The sequence below is a fragment of the Euprymna scolopes genome, chromosome 6 (genome assembly GCF_053919585.1).
Source record: "Euprymna scolopes isolate OS-2025 chromosome 6, ASM5391958v1, whole genome shotgun sequence".
In the NCBI taxonomy this organism is placed as follows: domain Eukaryota; kingdom Metazoa; phylum Mollusca; class Cephalopoda; order Sepiida; family Sepiolidae; genus Euprymna; species Euprymna scolopes.
The window spans coordinates 92,041,407-92,061,642 of record NC_136487.1 but is presented as its reverse complement, the minus strand read 5'-3'; the positions used below and the strand labels follow the sequence as shown (position 1 = coordinate 92,061,642).

The 20,236-nt window shown below is 27.8% G+C and overlaps 1 protein-coding gene across 50 annotated transcripts in view; it reads right to left on the bottom strand.

Annotated features, from left to right (window-relative positions):
• Nucleotides 1–20,236, bottom strand: part of LOC145277786 (uncharacterized) — a 212,418-nt gene that overhangs the window by 191,705 nt on the left and 477 nt on the right. The gene's annotated exons all lie outside the window — the stretch shown is intronic.

Here is a 20,236-nt window from a genome sequence, read left to right as displayed (position 1 = left end):
TTTACAATATTTGCAGGTTTAATGTGAAATTATATGCTCTTTCTAATAAACTGAATATAATATTCTAGACGAACGTTTTTTTTAATTCACCCCCCCACCCCATTTTGAAATGTCTATTAAAATGAAAATAATTAATTTTCTCACCTCAGATTTATATATCACAAATTTAAGATAAAAATCAATAAATAAAATAATCTAATTTAAAACAAAAAAAAAGAATAGTTTTGTGCAAATTTACCTGTAAAGTCAAAAGTTTAAAACCTTTTTTTTGAAACCATGTTGATTTTTTTTTAAGTGAAACCTCACATTTTAAAAATTTTGTCCTGAAAAGATTGAATACCTACATTTTTTTCTGCTTCATTCAATGTTTTTTTTTAGATTAAAGAAAATCATTCCATAAAGAAGAAATAAAATATATTAAATCAAAACTCATGTATTTTCTTTAAGAGAATAAAATAAAAATGGAAAATCGGGTGAGGAATTTTTTTTAATGGCAAAAACTGTATGATCATTTTTCAAGTTACGATGGCCCACATGACTAACTTTTGTTTACAGCCAACAATAGAAAGGGAGATTAATTCTGTCGCTTAAGGCCACAAAAGTTTTCAACTCGAATAAAAGTAGACATTTGTCCCCCCTTTATTCCAGTTGTGGACAATTTAAGGTCGCAGTATTTTTTAATCCTAGCTTTAAAAAGTATTTTATTTAAAAAGGACATAGAATATAAAATATAAATATGGATTAATTCTTAACAATGAAGAATGGAAGTACCCATTGATTAGTATTTTTTTATAGGTAAGTGATTTTTTGGAATTCATATATATATTATATTCGAAGTAAGTTAAAATTTGTTGATTTTCTTTAAATCTTTTTTAAAAAACAAATATTGCATATTATTTATTTAATATGTTATTATTTGCGCCTTTTACTGAAAAAAATTAGGGTTTGAATTACATTTTTCAAGTAGTTATAAACTTCAAAAGATAGTAAGTCTAATTATTCAAGTTTTTATCACGTATTTTTAATGGCGATTTTCTGACACTGCTAATGAATCACTAGGTGTATCAGAATTTTTGTAGGAATCTTTGACACCCCTAACACGAAATTGCGAATAAAATATAAAAAACTCGTAATTTCTCTTTTAAAAGTGGGTTGTTTATTTTCTTTATGGATTATACTTCCAAAATAAACTATTAAAGTTGTTTTAAAAGTAATAGAAATATTTTTATTTTTTTAAAACAGTAATGAATTTTACGCACCCAATATTTTTCAATTTTTAAACTTTAAAAATCTATCAAAATTTTTCTATTGATTCTATTTTTACGATATTTTCAGGGTCAATGTGAAATTTTATGCTCTTTCCAATAAACTGAATATAATATTTTAGACAAACTTTTTTTTTTAATTCACCCCCCCCCCGATTTTAAAGTGTCTATTAAAAAGTAAATAATTAATTTACTCACAAAAGTGTTATATATCACAAATTGAAGAAAAAAGGTCAATAAATAATATATTCAAATTTAAAACAAAAAAAAAAAAACGTTTTTTAGAAATTTACCTGTAAAGTTCAAAGTTAAAATTTTTTTTTTTTTTAAACCACGTTGTTTGTTTTTTCTTTTGTTTTTTAATGAAACCTTGGTCCTTGCTCCTTTAATTGAAAAAAAAAATTAGGGCTTGAATTACATTTTCGAGTAGTTATAAATTTGGAAAGACAGGGGGTCGAATAATTCACGTCTCCCATTTTGAAATGTCTATTAAAAAGTAAATAATTAATTTACTCACCAAAGTGTTATATATCACAAATTGGAGAGAAAAGGTCAATGAATAATATATTCAAATTTAAAACAAAAAAAGTAGTGTTTTTTTAGAAATTTACCTGTAAAGTCCGAAGTTTAAAACCTTTTTTAAAAAAAAAACACGTTGTTTGATTTTTTTTTTTAAATGAAACCTTGGTCCTTGCTTCTTTAATTGAAAAAAAAATTAGGGCTTGAATTACATTTTTCGATGAGCTTGGAAAGACGGGGTGGAATTATTCACTATTTTTCACAAAATTTCTGACACACCTAATGAATCACTAGTCTTATCATTTTTTTATTTTTTAAGAGGGGAGAAAATACAGTATACTGAATGTGTTTAATAAGAATTTAAAATATTATGGGGAAAGTGGCGCCAGTGAAAATGGCAGAAGTCGATAAATTGGAAAAATGGCGTAAAAGAAAAATATAAATGAAAATTTCATAATGAGTTTATCGGAATCTTTATGATACATAAAAGGAAAACATTAGGAAGTTTGCCAAATCAAATATATATATATATATATATATATATATATACACATTTAAAAGTAGATGAAGACTCTAAGCTACGCGACTCCCATGAGAGTCTACCTTTTTTAGGCGATTATGTATGAACATCCCAGAAGAAAAAAAAAATATCTAAAAATTTAAATTGTGAGCTTAGTTTCACATATAAATTTAGCATACAATGATTTCTCATTTCCAGGCCATTCAAACATTTTAGAGCTGTCAACTAATTTTTTTTTCATCACTAAATCTCAGTCTGACTGGAAAAGTCGGAAAATTACACAAAATAGGGAAAAAATAATACACACAAAATTTATCTCCCATTGAAAGGTGCCCGGAAAACTCGTCCCGGGAAAACTCGTCTCCGGAAACCCCGTACCAAGAAAACTCGTACCCAGAAAAATCCCCCTTTTTGCTAGGTAGGAAAACTGGTCCCTTATTGAATAAATATCAATTGAAAACACGTTTTATTACCGTTCTTGAAGGAGGTTGTTTTTAAAAGAGACCATGCACCCCATAATATTTTTTTTTTAATTATTTTTAACTCTTGCTTAAAAAAATTAAACTTGATCACGGAGTTAGGATACGAAAAACAAAACCAAATATTTATTTTAAAAATACTCTAGTTTTAACACTTTTTGTGTCATTACGAAACAAAAATAAAGAAAGAAAGCATGCATTATCAAAGAAAGCAATTAGGTACTGGTCGCGATTAGAGTTCCCTGCCGAACACCCTAAAAAAACACTGACTTCTCCCTACGCATGAGCAAAGGACATGTTTTAGTTGCTATAGTAACTAAACGATCATGAATTTTTATCGACTTTGTTTTACTGTTTATGAATATTGAAATAAAAGACATTACTACACATTTATTAATAATATCTCACTTTTAATCACTTTTATCGACTTTTTTTTTTACTGTTTTACTGTTTATGTGTCACTTTTATCGACTTTTTCTTTTCTTTTTTAAATAGCATTTTCTTTTTTAAATGACTACGTTTTACTGTTTATGTCTCACTTTTATCGACTTTTTCTTTTCTTTTTTAATAGCATTTTCTTAAAATGAATATTAAAATAATTTCCCAACTTTTTTCATTTCTATGTGTTTTTAGTTTTGTGTGTTGAGTGAAACTTTTTTTTTTTTTCATTACAACAATAGTTATCGACCCCGGTTCTTTGGCTGGTACTGGTCGCGATTAGAGTTCCCTGCCGAACACCCTAAAAAAAACACTGACTTCTCCCTACGCATGAGCAAAGGACATGTTTTAGTTGCCATAGTAACTAAACGATCATGAATTTTTATCGACTTTGTTTTACTGTTTATGAATATTGGAATAAAAGACATTACTACACATTTATTAATAATATCTCACTTTTAATCACTTTTATTGACTTTTTCTTTTCTTTTTTAATAGCATTTTCTTAAAATGAATATTAAAATAATTTCCCAACTTTTTTCATTTCTATATGTTTTTAGTTTTGTGTGTTGAATGAAACTTTTTTTTTCACTACAACAATAGTTATCGACCCCGGTTCTTTTTTTAGGCGAATTTGCATAATATCTCACTTTTATCGCCTTTGTTTTTAATCACTTTTATCGACTTTTTTTTTTACTGTTTTGCTGTTTATGTGTCACTTTTATCGACTTTTACTTTTCTTTTTTAAATAGCATTTTCTTTTTAAATGACGACGTTTTTCCTTTTTATGAATATTAAAAGAAAAATAATTACTAAACATTTATTAATAAAAAAATGGGTGCTAGACAAAACTAAAACTAAAAAACAAAAAACTAAACTAAAACATGTCCTTTGCTCATGCGTAGGGAGAAGAGTGTTTTTTTTAGGGTGTTCGGCAGGGAAACATGTCCTAAAGTGAAATCACTAAGAACTTAGCCAGTTAGGTAGAAAACAGACACTTAGAAAATCGATTTTATTTTAAAAAAAGCAAAACAAAAACATTAAACAAGTAAAAATATTTTTAAAAAATATTATGGGGGCTATAGTCTATTTTAAAAAACAATATCTCCTTCAAGAACGATCATAAAATGTGTTTTCAATCGATATTTATTCAATAAGGGACCAGTTTTCCTACCTAGCGAAAGGGGACGGGTTTTCCGGGGTCGAGTTTTCCAGGGTCGAGTTTTCCGGAGACGAGTTTTCCGGAGACGAGTTTTCCCGGGACGAGTTTTCCTGGGACGAGTTTTCCTAAATTCGTTTAAAAGTCATTTTGGGGCACTTGTGCAGTAGATGTATCAGAATTTTTGTAGGAATTTTTGACACCCCTAACATAAAACTGCGAATAAAATCTGGATCAAGTAAAGAATAGATACCCTGTAGCAGACGACGCTGCCTGGCGGTGACAAGCGCATAATTCAACTAACACCGGTGATTCGACCTTGAGATTGGCACAAGCACATGGCGTCGGGTGTTTGTAAACACGTCAAATAGCAAACATGCTCGAATATTCGCCAACAATTTTTTTTTTTAAATATATTTACAAAACTTTTGAAGATTTAAATGAAAAAATATATATTTCCAAAACATTTTTTTTAAGTAAGTAACAAAACGAACGTATTTAATGAATAAAAGATATTTAAATAAATGGGTGTCTTTCTGTGTCGGATTTTTCGATCAAGATTGATTTTTATGTACCGTGTGTTTTTTGGGGGACGCGGGGGGGGGTCTGTATGCGTTTTTAAGACAATTCAATATTTATTTAATTATTCTTTAAAACATTTCAGCGACAATTAATATATTTTTAAAATAATATTTTTAAATATAAACTTTTGACGAATATTCGCGAGCAAGATTTTTTTTTTAATAAAAGATATTTAAATAAATGGGTGTCTTTCTGAGTGCGTTTTTATTTAATAAAAATAAAAATTATAAAAAGATTTGGTACTGGTCGCGATTTGAGTTCCCTGCCGAACACCATAAAAAAAAACACTGACTTCTCCCTACGCATAAGCAAAGGACATTTATCGCATTTGTTTTTTATCACTTTTATCGACCTTTTCATTTTTTTTTTTTAAATAGCATTTTATTTTTAAATGACGACGTTTTTACTGTTTATGAATATTAAAAGAAAAATAATTACTAAACATTTATTAATAAAAAAATGGGTGCTAGTGCACTTATGATCCGCGCTATAGTTTAAATCGTATTTCTAAGTTTAATTAAAGTTTAATGTTTTTTTTATTCAATTGTAAGGTTAAGCCATTCTTAACATGGGGAGGGTGTTTTGTACTTATTCTCTACTTTAACCTTACAATTGAATAAAAAAAACATGAAACTTTAATTAAACATAGAAATACGATTTAAACTATAGCGCGGATCATAAGTGCACTAGCACCCATTTTTTTATTAATAAATGTTTAGTAATTATTTTTCTTTAAATATTCATAAACAGTAAAAACGTCGTCGAATTCCATTAGATTAATATACAATTGTTGCTATAATATGTAAGTGACCTCCCTTGGGTGTAGCTTCATTGTAGAATACCATTAGATTAATATGAAACCATTGTTATATTATATAAGTGACCCTCTTGGGTGTAGCTTCATTGTCGAATACCATTAGAATAATATACAATCATTGTTATAATATTTAAGTGATGTCCCTTTTATGTAGCTTCATTGTCAAATATCATTAAAATAATATACAATCATTGTTATAATATGCAAGTGATCTCCCTTGGATGTAGCTTCATTGTCGAATATCATTACATAAATATACACTCAGTGTTATAATATGCGAGTGAGCTACCCTGAATGTAACTTCATGATGGGGCGATTATGTCGTAAAATCATGAAAAATTATTTTGCAAATAAGTAACATATCCAAGAATTATGGAAAATGATGAACTGTGAGTTATTTGATTGGTGTTTTTGTAATGAAATAAACAGCCCAGATATTGTCTGAAAGTTAGTATTTTAGTAATGAAAAAAAAAAACCCAGCCAGACAATGTCTCCAAGTTATTATTTTAGTAAGGGGAAGGGGATTATGTGGGTTAAATCATGAAAAAAATGATTGTCGAAATTAGCAACATATCCAAGAAATATGAAAAGCAATTTAATGTAAGCTATGTCTTTATAATGAAATAAACAGCCCATATATAGTCAGAAAGTTATTATTTTAGTAAGAGGGGGGTTAATTAAGTGGGTTACATGATAAAAAAATGATCGTAAAAATTAGTAACATATCCAAGAATTATTAAAAATGAGTAAATTTGAGTTATTTGTTTGGTGTGTTCTTAATAAAATAGAAAGCCAAGATGATGCATTAAAGTTATAATTTTAGTAAGAACGGGGCTATAATTAGTGTTAAATGAAGAAAAATGATTATCGAAATTAGTAAAATATCCAAGAATTATGAAAAATGATGACGTGTGTAATTTTATTAGTATTTTTGTAATTAAATAGACAGCCCAGACAATTCCTCAAATGTATTATTTTAGTAAGAGGTGGGCGATAATGTTGGGAAACTCATGAAACATGATTGTCGAAATAAGTAACATATCCAAGAATTATGAAAAGTTATGAAATGTAAGTTATTTCTGTTTTTATAATGAAATAAACAGCCGAGAAAAAGCCTCAGAGTTATTTCTTTAAAAGGACGGGGTAAATTATGTGGGGTTAATCATGAAAAATGACTGTTGAAATTAGTAACATATCCAGGAATTATGAAAAATGATGAAATGTGAGTTATTTGATTGGTGTGTTTGTAATAAAATAACTCGCCAGATAATATCTATAAGTTATTATTTTAGTAAGAGGAAAAGGGATTATGTGGGGTTAAATCATGAAAAATGTTAAATAAAATAAAATGATTGTCAAAATTTGTAACATATCTAAGAATTATGAAAAATGATAAAATATGAGTTATTTGATTGGTGTGTTTATATAATGAAATAAACAGCCCAGATATTGTCTGAAAGTTTTTATTTTAGTAAGAGGGGGTCGATTATGCAGGTTACATCTTAAACAATGATTTTCGAAATTAGTAACATATCATAGAATAATGAAAAATGATTAAATGTGAGTTATTTGATTGGTGTGTTCGTAATGAAATAGACAGGCTAGAAGAGTATCAAAGTTGTTATTTTTGTAAGAGGAACGGGATCATGTCGGTTAATGAGGGGGCGATTATTTGGGTTACTTTATTAACAATAATTCTCGAAATTAGTAACATATCCAAGAATAATGAAAACTGGTAAAATGTGAGTAAATTGATAGGTGTGTTTGTAATGAAAAAAAAAACAGCCATACAATGTCTGAAAGTTATTATTTTAGTAATAGGAGGTGGCGATAATGTAGATTAACTCTTGAAAAATTATTGTCGAAATTAGTAACACATCCAAGAATTATGAAAAATGAAGTTTTAGTTATTTGATTGGTGTGTTTATAATGAAATAAACAGTCCAGTCAATGTAGCAAATTTATGATTTTAATAAGAATTGGACGATTATATGTGCGCACTCATTAAATTTGATTGTCGAAATTCATAACATATCCAAGAATTATGAAAAATAATGAAATGTGAGGTATTTTATTGATGTGTTTGTAATGAAATAAACAGCTTAGAAGTGTCTCAAAGGTATTATTTTAGTAAGAGGAGATGAAAATGACGGTTGAAATTAGCAACATATCCAAAAATTATGAAAAATGATGAAATGTGAGTTATTTGATTGGTATATTCATAATGAAGTAGATATACCAGACAATTTATGAAAGTTATTATTTTAGCAAGAGGTGGCGATTATTTGGTTTACTTCATTAAAAACAATCGTTGAAATTAGTAACATATCCAAGAATTATGAAAAATGATATAATGTGAGTTACTTTGTTGGTGGGTTTGTAATGAAATAACCAGCCATACAATGTCTAAAAGTTATTATTATAGTGATAGAAGGGGGCGATAACGTGGATTTACTCATGAAAATGATAGCAGAAATTAGTAACATACCATAGCCTATGTATCAATGTTTTTATTTTAGTAAGAGTGGAAGCAATAATGCTTATTTCTCGAACCTAAACTTATCATTAACTAACCCGTAACTTTGTTTACTTTGTTTTGCGTATATATTTTATATTGGGTAGAATTAACAAAACTTAATTTCGCTACCATCATTATTTGTAGTGACATGCACTGTTAACATAAATAAAATCACTGGTGACAATCCTTGATACCTGTTTCGTATAAGCACCAAATAACTATCACTATTTCGATTTGTTTTTCATGATAATATGTTAATCTTGATACATTATAATAAACATTTCCATTCACTGGTCGTTTGCTTAGCTTAGCTTTACATCATTTTTTCACAATGTTTCTCTACTTGCTTTCAGCATGAGAGCAGATCATATTCTACACGTTTCATGCATATCACACAAACTTATAATATTTGATCAACATTTGACTAACAATTTTTTGCCAATTTCCTTCAACATTCTCATTACCATTAGTACAGTTTACATTTTGTCTTTAAAATGAAGCTGTACATGTTTCCTATTACTTGGAAACCAGATTTGTAAAAATCCCATTTTTTTTTCACTCTGAGAATTTTCATTATATTTCTTTGACAAACGATTTGTTTTCAATGGACTTCAGCACATGATTGTTACTGCTTTTTCCCCTTTTGTCTTATATTTGTTTTTCTTCATGCCAAATATTTTATATATCAAATTTTTGCTAATTTCTTAAATTTTATTTCTTTAATTCTTAGTCCACCAATATAGTATAAGTTTCAATTGCATTGAACGCAATGTTTTAGATAGTAAACATCAGCATATTTCACTTTTCAAGCACTTTTTCATTTTATTTCAAATACTATGTTTTATTTCATTTTGTTGACACTCATTTACCTTTGAGGTGCTGCAGGGAACATGTAGATTGATATACCAAACATGAATTGGTACTTTATAACAATAGGTATCTATAATTTTGCTTAATTCTCTAACCTAAACTTATCATTAACTAACCGTAAACTATGTTTTAGTTTTGTGTATATATTTTATATTGTGAAGAATAAACAAAAATTCATTTCACCACCACATGTGCACTGTTAGCATACACAAAAATCACTGGTTACAATCATTGGTAGCTGTTTTTCAAAAACACCAAATAACATTCACGCTTTCCATTGGTTTTTCATGATAACAATTTAATATTGATAAATTATAATAAACATGTCCATTACTTTTCTCTTTTTATCAATAAATATACTTGGTTGATAATTAAAGAACACAATGTTTATTGTAATAAAACTTGTGATCTATAACATCGAATTGTATAAATTAAAGTTTCCTTTCTCAATTGAAACAAACAACATATCCCACACTAAAAATGAGGATTTTACTATTGCCTTTTACATCATTTTTTAACAATGTTTCTCTTCTTACTTTCAGCATCAGAAAATATAATTTTCTACACGTGTTTCATGCATACCACACAAACGTATATGTGACCAACATTTTACCTCTGATATATTTTTTTCCAATTTCCTTTCACCATTGTCATTATCATTAGTACAGTTTTCGTTTTGTCTTTAAAATGAAGCTGTACATGTTTCTTAATACTTCGAAACCAAATATATCAAAAAAAAATTTTTTTCACTTACAAAATTTTCATGATATTTCTTTGACAATCATATTTGTTTTTAATTGAATTCAGCACATGATTGTTACTGCTTTATCACCTTTTATCTTATATTTCTTTTTCTTCATGCCAAATATATTAAATATCAAATTTTTGCTCATTTCTTAAATTGAATTAAAAAAATGATTTTTTTTATTCCACCAATATTGTATAAGGCTCAATTCCATTGAACACAGTGTTTTATATAGTAAACATCAGCATTTGTTTCTATTTTATTTTATTTCAAATACTGTTTCATTTCACTTTCTCGATAATCATTTACATCTTTGGGGTGCAACAGGGAACATGTAGAGTGATATATCAAACATGAATTGGAACTTTATAACAATAGGTATCTAGAATTTTCACATACCAGTGTGAATAGTTTTAAATATTTACAAACTTATAATTTACACACTATAAACAAATGTGTCTTTTTTTCTTTTCTTTGCTTATTTCTTTTCTCGAACCTAAACTTATCATTAACTAAACCTAAACTTTGTTTACTGCGTTTTGTGTATATATTTTATATTGGGTGAAATAAACAAAACTTAATTTGGCTACCATCATTTGTAGTGGTATGCACTATTGACATATATAAAATCACAGGTGACAATCCTTGATTCCAGTTTCGTATAAGCACAAAATATCTATCATTATTTCGATTTGTTGTTCATGATAAAAATTTAATATTGATACATTGTAATAAACATTTCCATTGCTTTTATCTTTTTATCAATACATATACTTGGTTGATAATTAGAGGACACAACTAACCCTATATTTTGCTTTACTTTGTTTTGTATATATATTTTGTATTGTGTGGAATTAACAAAGATTCATATGCAGGAATCTGTTGATTCATTCCAAGAATCCCAATGCGACCAACAAACTTGAAAGACTACAATTTCTTTTTACTATAACCAATAAGAAAGCTCAAGGACTAAGTTGTTGGACTCATCCTGATCACCATTTTAAAGTATTGTTAACAGTAAGTTTAACATTTTAAGTACAGAACAATATTTCTTTTGATATTTATAAATTACTATTTTCTGTGACAGATGTTACTTTTTCAATATTGATTGTACCCTCTTTTGTGTTTTTAAATTTTGCATACAATAATATTAAGCACACCATACCAAGACCACTATTTCAGTATCTAATAAACTTCCTGTTTCAATGTTTTCAAGTGACAATGGAGAGTATTCATGTTATGTTTCACATTTTTATGTTTTGAAATATTTTGCTGCTTAATATCAAATTCAGCAGATGAGTTCTTTCTTGTGCATCAAACAATTACACTTTCTGATATTCATTCAAACTAATTACTGAAAATCAATTTCATATTTTCTTTACTAAAATATTACTGTGCTTGATTTCATCAAGTGGTGCGGATCTGTTTTTTTACACTAACAATGTGCACATTTTTTGAAGAATAAAGTTATTTTTTGTTTTTATTTTTAAGGTGGTGAAGGTGATCCGGGGAGTGTTTTTTTTTTTTTTTCTAAAAAAGGTACTTTTTACGAATGGGTATCCAAGAAACGTTCAGTATTTTGTCAGAAATTAAGATTTTCATTGACCACTCTCAATACTATCAGAAATGAACAATCTACACAATACAAACTAACTGTTTTGTTGGCTTTTTATTATAACTCCAAACTAACCCATAACTACATTTTTCTTTTATTTTGCAAATTTGATTTACTTCCGTTTATATTGTGTAGCTGAATAAGAAATTGATTTAACTTTTGTCATTTGTAATTAACATGCTTGCAGCGCAATTACTACAGTGTAATCACACATGATATACCAAAATAAAAACACTTCAGATAAAGTCTTCTTAAATAGAATTCATTTTCTTACATGACATCTGATGAAGTCAGTAGAAACATTACAAACTAATACTTGAAAAACAATTTGACATTTACTGTACTACAATATCACATTTGTATAGAAGTAGAAATCTGGATACCTATTCTGATACCTAATAAAAGAAAGGACACTCTTTGGGACAGATTTTGATGATAATTAGAAATTATAATAAACATTCAAATAATTTAAGAATTTTACCAAAATAAAATTGCATGGTAATCACCCAATTTCTGCCACAAAATTTTGATTGGCAAAACTCATAAACATAAAATATATATTTTCTAATTTCATCTTTTTTTTTTTTTACATAATCTGGTTTGATGTTTTCCTAAATATTCAAATCACTATATTTTGCTGCTTAATATCAAATACAGCAAATGAGTTATTTTTTATGCATCAAACAATTACATTTTCTCATTCATCCAAACTAATCACTGAACATCAATTTCATATTTTCTTCACTAAAATATTACTGTGCTTGATGTCATCAAGTGGAGCGGATCATTTTTTTTTTTTCATTTGTTCACACATTTTTCCAATTTATATATATTTTGTCTAAGATTCTTAGCCTATGTCATTGCATACCAATCTGTTTATTAAAAGTTAAGGTTCGCTGTAAACACATATGTTACACCAAAATAAAAACGCTTCAGATAATGTCTTGATATTCAATTCAGTTTCTCACATGACATCTTATGAAGTCAGTAGAAATGTTACAGACTTTTGAATCTCAAACACTTTCAATACTGTGCACTGATATTTTCTTTTTTGGAATATAAGCACATTCATGATTTTTTTTTACAAACGTTAAAAAATTTCACATTGTGTAGCAATGTACTGAAACAATTATAAAAATATTTGTTTTTATTTTGGATGATGCAGGGCATCCGAAGAGAGATTTTTCTAACAAAATGAAAGTATAATTTTTAGCAATAGGTATCTAGGAAAAGGCCACTACATATGTTATAAATTCCAAATTTCCACAACCTGGCAAATACTGGTACACGCTAGCAAATTTAGATTTGCAATTACAGAATATGATTCTAATTTTTCCCTTTACTCTTTATTCTAACACTACACTAAGTTTACTGTTTTATTTCGCTACAGTTGATATTGTGTAGAACAATAAGAAAATCATAGTGAACAATGCATTCAACAAAATTTCACACACATTTCTAGATACCTATATCTAATAAGTTCAAAAGAAAGGACACACTTAGGGAGGTATTTTGGTGGTCAAGTCACTAAATAGAGATTAGCTGGTTTCCCGGTATAGCCCAGGATGTAATATAGATTGACTGAAATACATGTTCTAGCTGGTTTCTAGGCGTTGCCAGGGATGTAATATAGACACATTATGTTGTATATTACCTGTTCTCTTCTCCCTAAGGTAAAACAATTTCATATACATGCTGTAAATTACCTATGCTAGGGATAAAACATGAACAATACCAGACCTAGGGTAGATAAAACAAATAATACATAGGGATGAAAGATTCCTCTCCCCTAAAAATAAAACATATGTTCAATATCTGCTTTTGTTTTTTCATTGTTTATACGGTCCCGAGCAACGCCGGGTAGCCCTGCTAGTCATTTAAAAAGAAATGCTATTTAAAAAAGAAAAGAAAAAGTCGATAAAAGTGATTAAAAACAAAGGCGATAAAAGTGAGATATTATTAATAAATGTGTAGTAATTTCTTTTATTTCAATATTCATAAACAGTAAAACTTATAAAAAGTCGATAAAAATTCATGATCGTTTAGTTACTATGGCAACTAAAACATGTCCTTTGCTCATGCGTAGGGAGAAGTCAGTGTTTTTTATGGTGTTCGGCAGGGAACTCAAATCGCGACCAGTACCAACGATTTCTATCTAGAATTCATCTTTATAAAAATAAAAGTTATAAAAGATATGTGAATAAAATATATTTTAAAATCTCGATTGTTTATACTTGTGATTTTATTATGCATAAAAATTGCCTCGGACTATAATTATTTCTCCTTCACTAACCACCGACATACATCGCACTTTAAATATATATTGAATTGTATTAAAAACGTACACAGAAAAAAAATGTCCAAAACCGTATAGAATTAACCTTTTTTTAATAAGTTTTATTCAGTCTTTATTTTAACTTAATGGACTGGGTTTATTTATTTATTTATTTATTTATTTTTGTATTTATTGACTGTTTTATTCTTTTTATCAAACAAAAATAGAACTTTTATAATGAAATATATATTATGGACTGTTTTTCAAACATCGAAATTTTAAAATTAAAGTTTTATTTAAAAAAAAAAAAAGACGAGGTGTTTTGTTTTTTTGAGATATTTTTTTTTCGCCATTTATCACTTTTAAATTTTATTCAACAATGAAATGATAAAAAAACACTTTTTGTTAAATATATTTTTAAAAAATTATTATAAAATATCTATAAAGTCTATTTTTTTTATGTCTATAAAAGTTTGTTGAAAGTTCAAATAAAGTTTATAATTTAATTGAAAACAAAACGAATTTAGGAAAACTCGTCCCGGGAAAACTCGTCTCGGGAAAACTCGTCTCGGGAAAACTCGTCTCCGGAAAACTCGTCTCGGGAAAACTCGTCCCCTTTCGCTAGGTAGGAAAACTGGTCCCGTATTGAATAAATATCGATTGAAAACACATTTTATGATCGTTCTTGAAGGAGATATTGCTTTTTAAATTAGACTATAGCCCTCCCCCATAATATTTAAAAAGATTTTTTTTATTTGTTTAATGTTTTTTTTTTTTTTTTTTTTTTTTTAAAATAAAATCGATTGTCCGTTTTCTACCTAACTGGCTAAGTTCTTAGTGGTTTCACTTATTTTAAAGCGTTTATTATGTTCATACAAAGTTAATTACAATTTTTTGGGTTCTTATTTTAACGATGTTTTTTGGAGTCATAAAAACAATAATAAAAAACAAAACAAAAAAATTAAAAACTGGGAGCATTACTTTTTTGTTTTGGTTTTTTAATTATGATAGTTTTTTTGTTGTTATGTTTTCGTTTTCTCTCATACCAAATGCACTCATGCGTTATTTAAAATAATAATTCTATCAATTATCCACATTTATTGTCGTCCTGTCAAATTTTGCAAAAATTAACTAAAAAATTAAAAGCGAAATATTTTTTTGGCGAGAGAGATGCCATGTGCTAACAATCTCTCGTTAACTCATTTTTAATTTTTTAAATTTTTACTTCAAAATTCTAAAATCAATCATTCAGAGAAAAAGTAATCACTAAATAAATTTATTAATAAATTTTATTGAAAACTCCGCTATCGTTTATCAAGAATCTTTTTGATTTCATTTTTTGTTGGTTGTTTTTCGGAGGGAGATATAGTTTTAACCTCCCCCCTCTATAAATTATATTTTAAAAAATATTAAAATTTGGGTTTGTATTACTGTACACATAGATTCGAAAAAGTAGTTAAAAAACAAATATATAACAAATAAATGTTATCAAAGGCAAGATAAGTTACTTTTCTACCAAACTGGATATAATTATCGTGTTTTTTTTTTTTCAATTTAACATGTTTATTCAGCTCGAAAAACATGCAGTGTTTACCGATGATGTATTGGAAAATTCAAAATGGCGGCCGACTCTCTCTTAAACACGGTAAGTTCGGGAAAAGGTGTTATAAATAATAAACTAGACAAAATACTGCTAGAAATTCGCTCAATATATATTACCGTGACATAGGTTGACATATATTCGGTGTTTAAGAGAGAGTCGGCCGCCATTTTGAATTTTCCAATACATCGGTAAACACTGCATGTTTTTCGAGCTGAATAAACATGTTAAATTGAAAAAAAAAACACGATAATTATATCCAGTTTGATAGAAAAGTAACTTATCTTGCCTTTGATAACATTTTTTTGTTATATATTTGTTTTTTAACTACTTTTTCGAATCTATGTGTACAGTAATACAAACCCACGCTGTAAAATAAGTGAAACCACTAAGAACTTAGCCAGTTAGGTAGAAAACGGACACTTAGAAAATCGATTTTATTTAAAAAAAAAAAAAAACATTAAACAAGTAAAAATATATATTTTTTTAAATATTATGGGGGGGGGGGGGCTATAGTCTATTTAAAAAAAAACAATATCTCCTTCAAGAACGATCATAAAATGTGTTTTCAATCGATATTTATTCAATAAGGGACCAGTTTTCCTACCTAGCGAAAGGGGACGAGTTTTCCCGAGACGAGTTTTCCGGAGACGAGTTTTCCCGAGACGAGTTTTCCCGAGACGAGTTTTCCCGGGACGAGTTTTCCGGGCACAAAAACACCTCGTCTTTTTTTTTTTAATAAAACTAACTTTAATTTTAAAATTTCGATGTTTGAAAAACAGTCCATAATATATATATATCTATATATATATATATATATATATATATATATATATATATATATATATATATATATATATATATATATATAAATATATATATATATATAATGTCATTATAAAAGTTATATTTTTGTTTGATAAAAAGAATAAAACAGTTATTAAAAAGTTCTGTAAATATATTAAAAACGCACCCAGAAAGACACTGATCTATTTAAATATCTTTTATTTTTTAAAAAATCTTGCTAGCGAATATTCGTCAAAATTTAATATTTAAAAATATTATTTTAAAAATATATTAATTGCCGCTGAAGGTAATGTTTTAAAGAATAATTAAACTCTGGAATTCCATCCCAGGCCACTGCTTTTAGCAGTATCAGAATTTTTGTAGGAATTTTTGCCACCCCTAACACAAAACTGCGAAGAAAATATAAAAATCTCGTAATTTCTCTGTTAAAAGTGGGTTATTTATTTTCTTTATGGATTATACTTCCAAAATAAACTATTACAGTTGTTTTAAAAGTAATAGAAATATTTTTTTTTTAAAACAGTAATGAATTTTCCGAACTCAATATTTTTCAATTTTTAAACTTTAAAAATCTATCAAAATTTTTCTATTGATTCTATTTTTACGATATTTTCAGGGTCAATGTGAAATTTTATGCTCTTTCCAAAAAACCGATTATAATATTTTAGACAAACGTTTTTTTTTTAATTCACGCCCCCCCCCATTTTCAAGTTTCTCTTAAAAAGTAAATAATTAATTTATGTTGAATAGTTTTATATATCACAAATTGAAGAGAAAAGGTCAATAAATAATATATTCAAATTTAAAACAACAAAAAAAAAACGTTTTTTAGAAATTTACCTGTAAAGTCCGAAGTTTAAAACCTTTTTTTTTTTTTAAAAAAACACATTGTTTTTTTTTGTTTTTTTAATGAAACCTTGGTCCTTGCTCCTTTAATTGAAAAAAAAATTAGGGCTTGAATTACATTTTTCGAGGAGTTATAAGCTTGGAAAGACAGTGGGTCGAATAATTCACGCCTCTCATTTTGAAATGTCTATTAAAAAGTAAATAATTTATGTTGAATAGTTTTATATATCACAAATTGAAGAGAAAAGGTCAATAAATAATATATTCAAATTCAAAACAAAAAAAAACCCACTTTGTTAGAAATTTACCTGTAAAGTCCGAAGTTTAAAACCTTTTTTAAAAAAAAAAAAACACATTGTTTTTTTTTGTTTTTTTTGTTTTTTTTTAAAAATGAAACCTTGGTCCTTGCTCCTTTAATTGAAAAAAAAATAGGGCTTGAATTACATTTTTCGAGGAGTTATAAGCTTGGAAAGATGGGGTGGAATTATTCACTATTTTCACGAAATTTCTGATAGTGCTTAGTGCTTCCCCAACTGTACTGACATGCAGAAGTTCAAATGTAACGTGAACCGACATCTTGCTGCCCAAATCCCAACATAGTACCCCAGTAGTTGTTGCCCCTGATAGTATCCCCCTACACCAAAGTGGCAATGCGCCTTGTTTGGGGTGAAAATGTAATAAAAAAAATAATAAATTGTCTTAAAAACGCATATAGAACCCCCCCCCCAAAAAAAAACACGGTACATAAATATTAATCTGGGTCGAAAAAATCTGAAACAGAAAGACACCCATTTATTTAAATATCTTTTATTTAAATACGTTCGTTTTGTTACTTACATTAAAAACGGTTTTGTAAATATATTAAAAAAAATTTGTTGGCGAATATTCGAGCATGTTTGCTATTTGACGTGTTTACAAACACCCGCCGCCATGTGCTTGTGCCAATGTCAAGGTCGAATCACCGGTGTCAGTTGAATTGTGCGCTTGTCACCGCCAGGCGGCGGCGTCTGGTACAGGGTATCTATTCTTTACTTGATCCAAAAATCTCGTAATTTCTGTTAAAAGTGGGTTGTTTATTTTCTTTATGGATTATACTTCCAAAATAAACTATTAAAGTTGTTTTAAAAGTAATAGAAATATTTTTTTTTAAACAGTAATGAATTTTACGAACCCAATATTTTTCAATTTTTAAACTTTAAAAATCTATCAAAATTTTTCTATTGATTCTATTTTTACGATATTTTCAGGGTCAATGTGAAATTTTATGCTCTTTCCAATAAACCGAATATAATATTATAGACCGAATATAATATTTTAGACAAACGTTTTTTTTTTTATTTCACGCCCCCCCTTTCCAAGTGTCTATTAAAAAGTAAATAATTAATTTACTCACCGAAAAGTAAATAATTAATTTACTCACAAATTGAAGAGAAAAGGTCAATAAATAATATATTCAAATTTAAGACAAAAAAAACGTAGTGTTTTTTAGAATTTTACCTGTAAAGTTTGAAGTTTAAAACCTTTTTTTTAAACCACGTTATTTGTTTTTTCTTTTTTTTTTAATGGAACCTTGGTCCTTGCTCCTTTAATTGAAAAAGAATTAGGGCTTGAATTACATTTTTCGAGGAGTTATAAGCTTGGAAAGACAGGGGTCGAATAATTCACGCCTCCCATTTTGAAATGTCTTTTAAAAAGTAAATAATTAATTTATGTACCAAAGTCTTATATATCACAAATTGAAGAGAAAAGGTCAATAAATAATATATTCAAATTTAAAACAAAAAAAAGTAGTTTTTTAGAAATTTACCTGTAAAGTCCGAAGTTTAAAACCTTTTTTTTTTTAAAAAAACACGTTGTTTTTTTTTTGTTTTTTTTTTTAATGAAACCTTGGTCCTTTCTCCTTTAATTGAAAAAAAATTAGGGCTTGAATTACATTTTTCGAGGAGTTGTAAGCTTGGAAAGATGGGGTGGAATTATTCACTATTTTCACGAAATTTCTGACACACCTACTTGTGCAGTACTTAAAAATATACAAATTTATTTTCTTTTGGGGGTGGGGGAGGCTCGTTTTAAAACTATATCTACCTCAGTATTTTCTTTAATTTTCGGGCATTTTTTTTGTTAAAAATTATTTATTAAGTAATGTCGAATGCTCTCAAGGGATATTACCACGAAAACTTAGAAAAATCAATTTAATTTTTTTTAAAACAATAAACATGTAAAAATATTTTTCAAAATATTATGGGACGTGCATTATTACCTAAAAATATACAAATTTATTTTCTTTGGCGGGAAGGGCTCGTTTTAAAACTATATCTACCTTAATATTTTCTTTAATTTTCTATTTTTGGGCAATTATCTTCCTAAAACGTGATCCTGTTATGTCGGACATTTTTTGTTTATAAGTAACACTCGACATTACTTTTTTTTTTTTTAACTAAAAATAAGTTTAAAGACCAAAAACTTTCCAAGCTAGGTAGAAAACGAAAACTTAGTAAAATTAATTTAATTTTTTTAAAACAATAGTAAACAAGTAAAAATATTTTTAAAAAATATTATGAAATGTGTATGCTCTTTTAAAGACAATATCTTCTTCAAGAACGGTCATAAAATGTGTTTTCAATCAATATTTATTCAATAAGGGACTAGTTTTCCTACCTAGCAAAAGGGGACGAGTTTTCCGGGGTCGAGTTTTCTGGGGACGAGTTTTCTGGGGACGAGTTTTCTGGGGACGAGTTTTCTGGGGACGAGTTTTCCTAAATTCATATTTAAGTCATGAAACGTTAGAATGGCCAGGATTTTTAGGTCAATTTGACGTTTGGTAGATGTTATGTCGAAAACTTTATTAAAAACGTTTCAGCGATCAATCTTAATATGAAATGTTAAAATTAGTGATCTAAAAATTAATTATTTTTTGAAGGTTCGTGGTCCCAATATTGGAAAACTTATAAAATGAAAATTGTACAGTGAGTAAAGATGGGTACTACATCAAATTTGTTGGGGGAGAGACAACGCCCATCGTCGGCTCTGAAGTTTTTTTTTTAATGTTTTTTTTACTAAGTATAAGGGAATTCATCGCTTATCAAGGCTTAAAGACTACTTGAGGATAAATGTTATGAGTGTATTTTTAAGGGGGTGACCATAAATAGAGGCTCAGTCAAGCAAACGAGCACCTGCCAT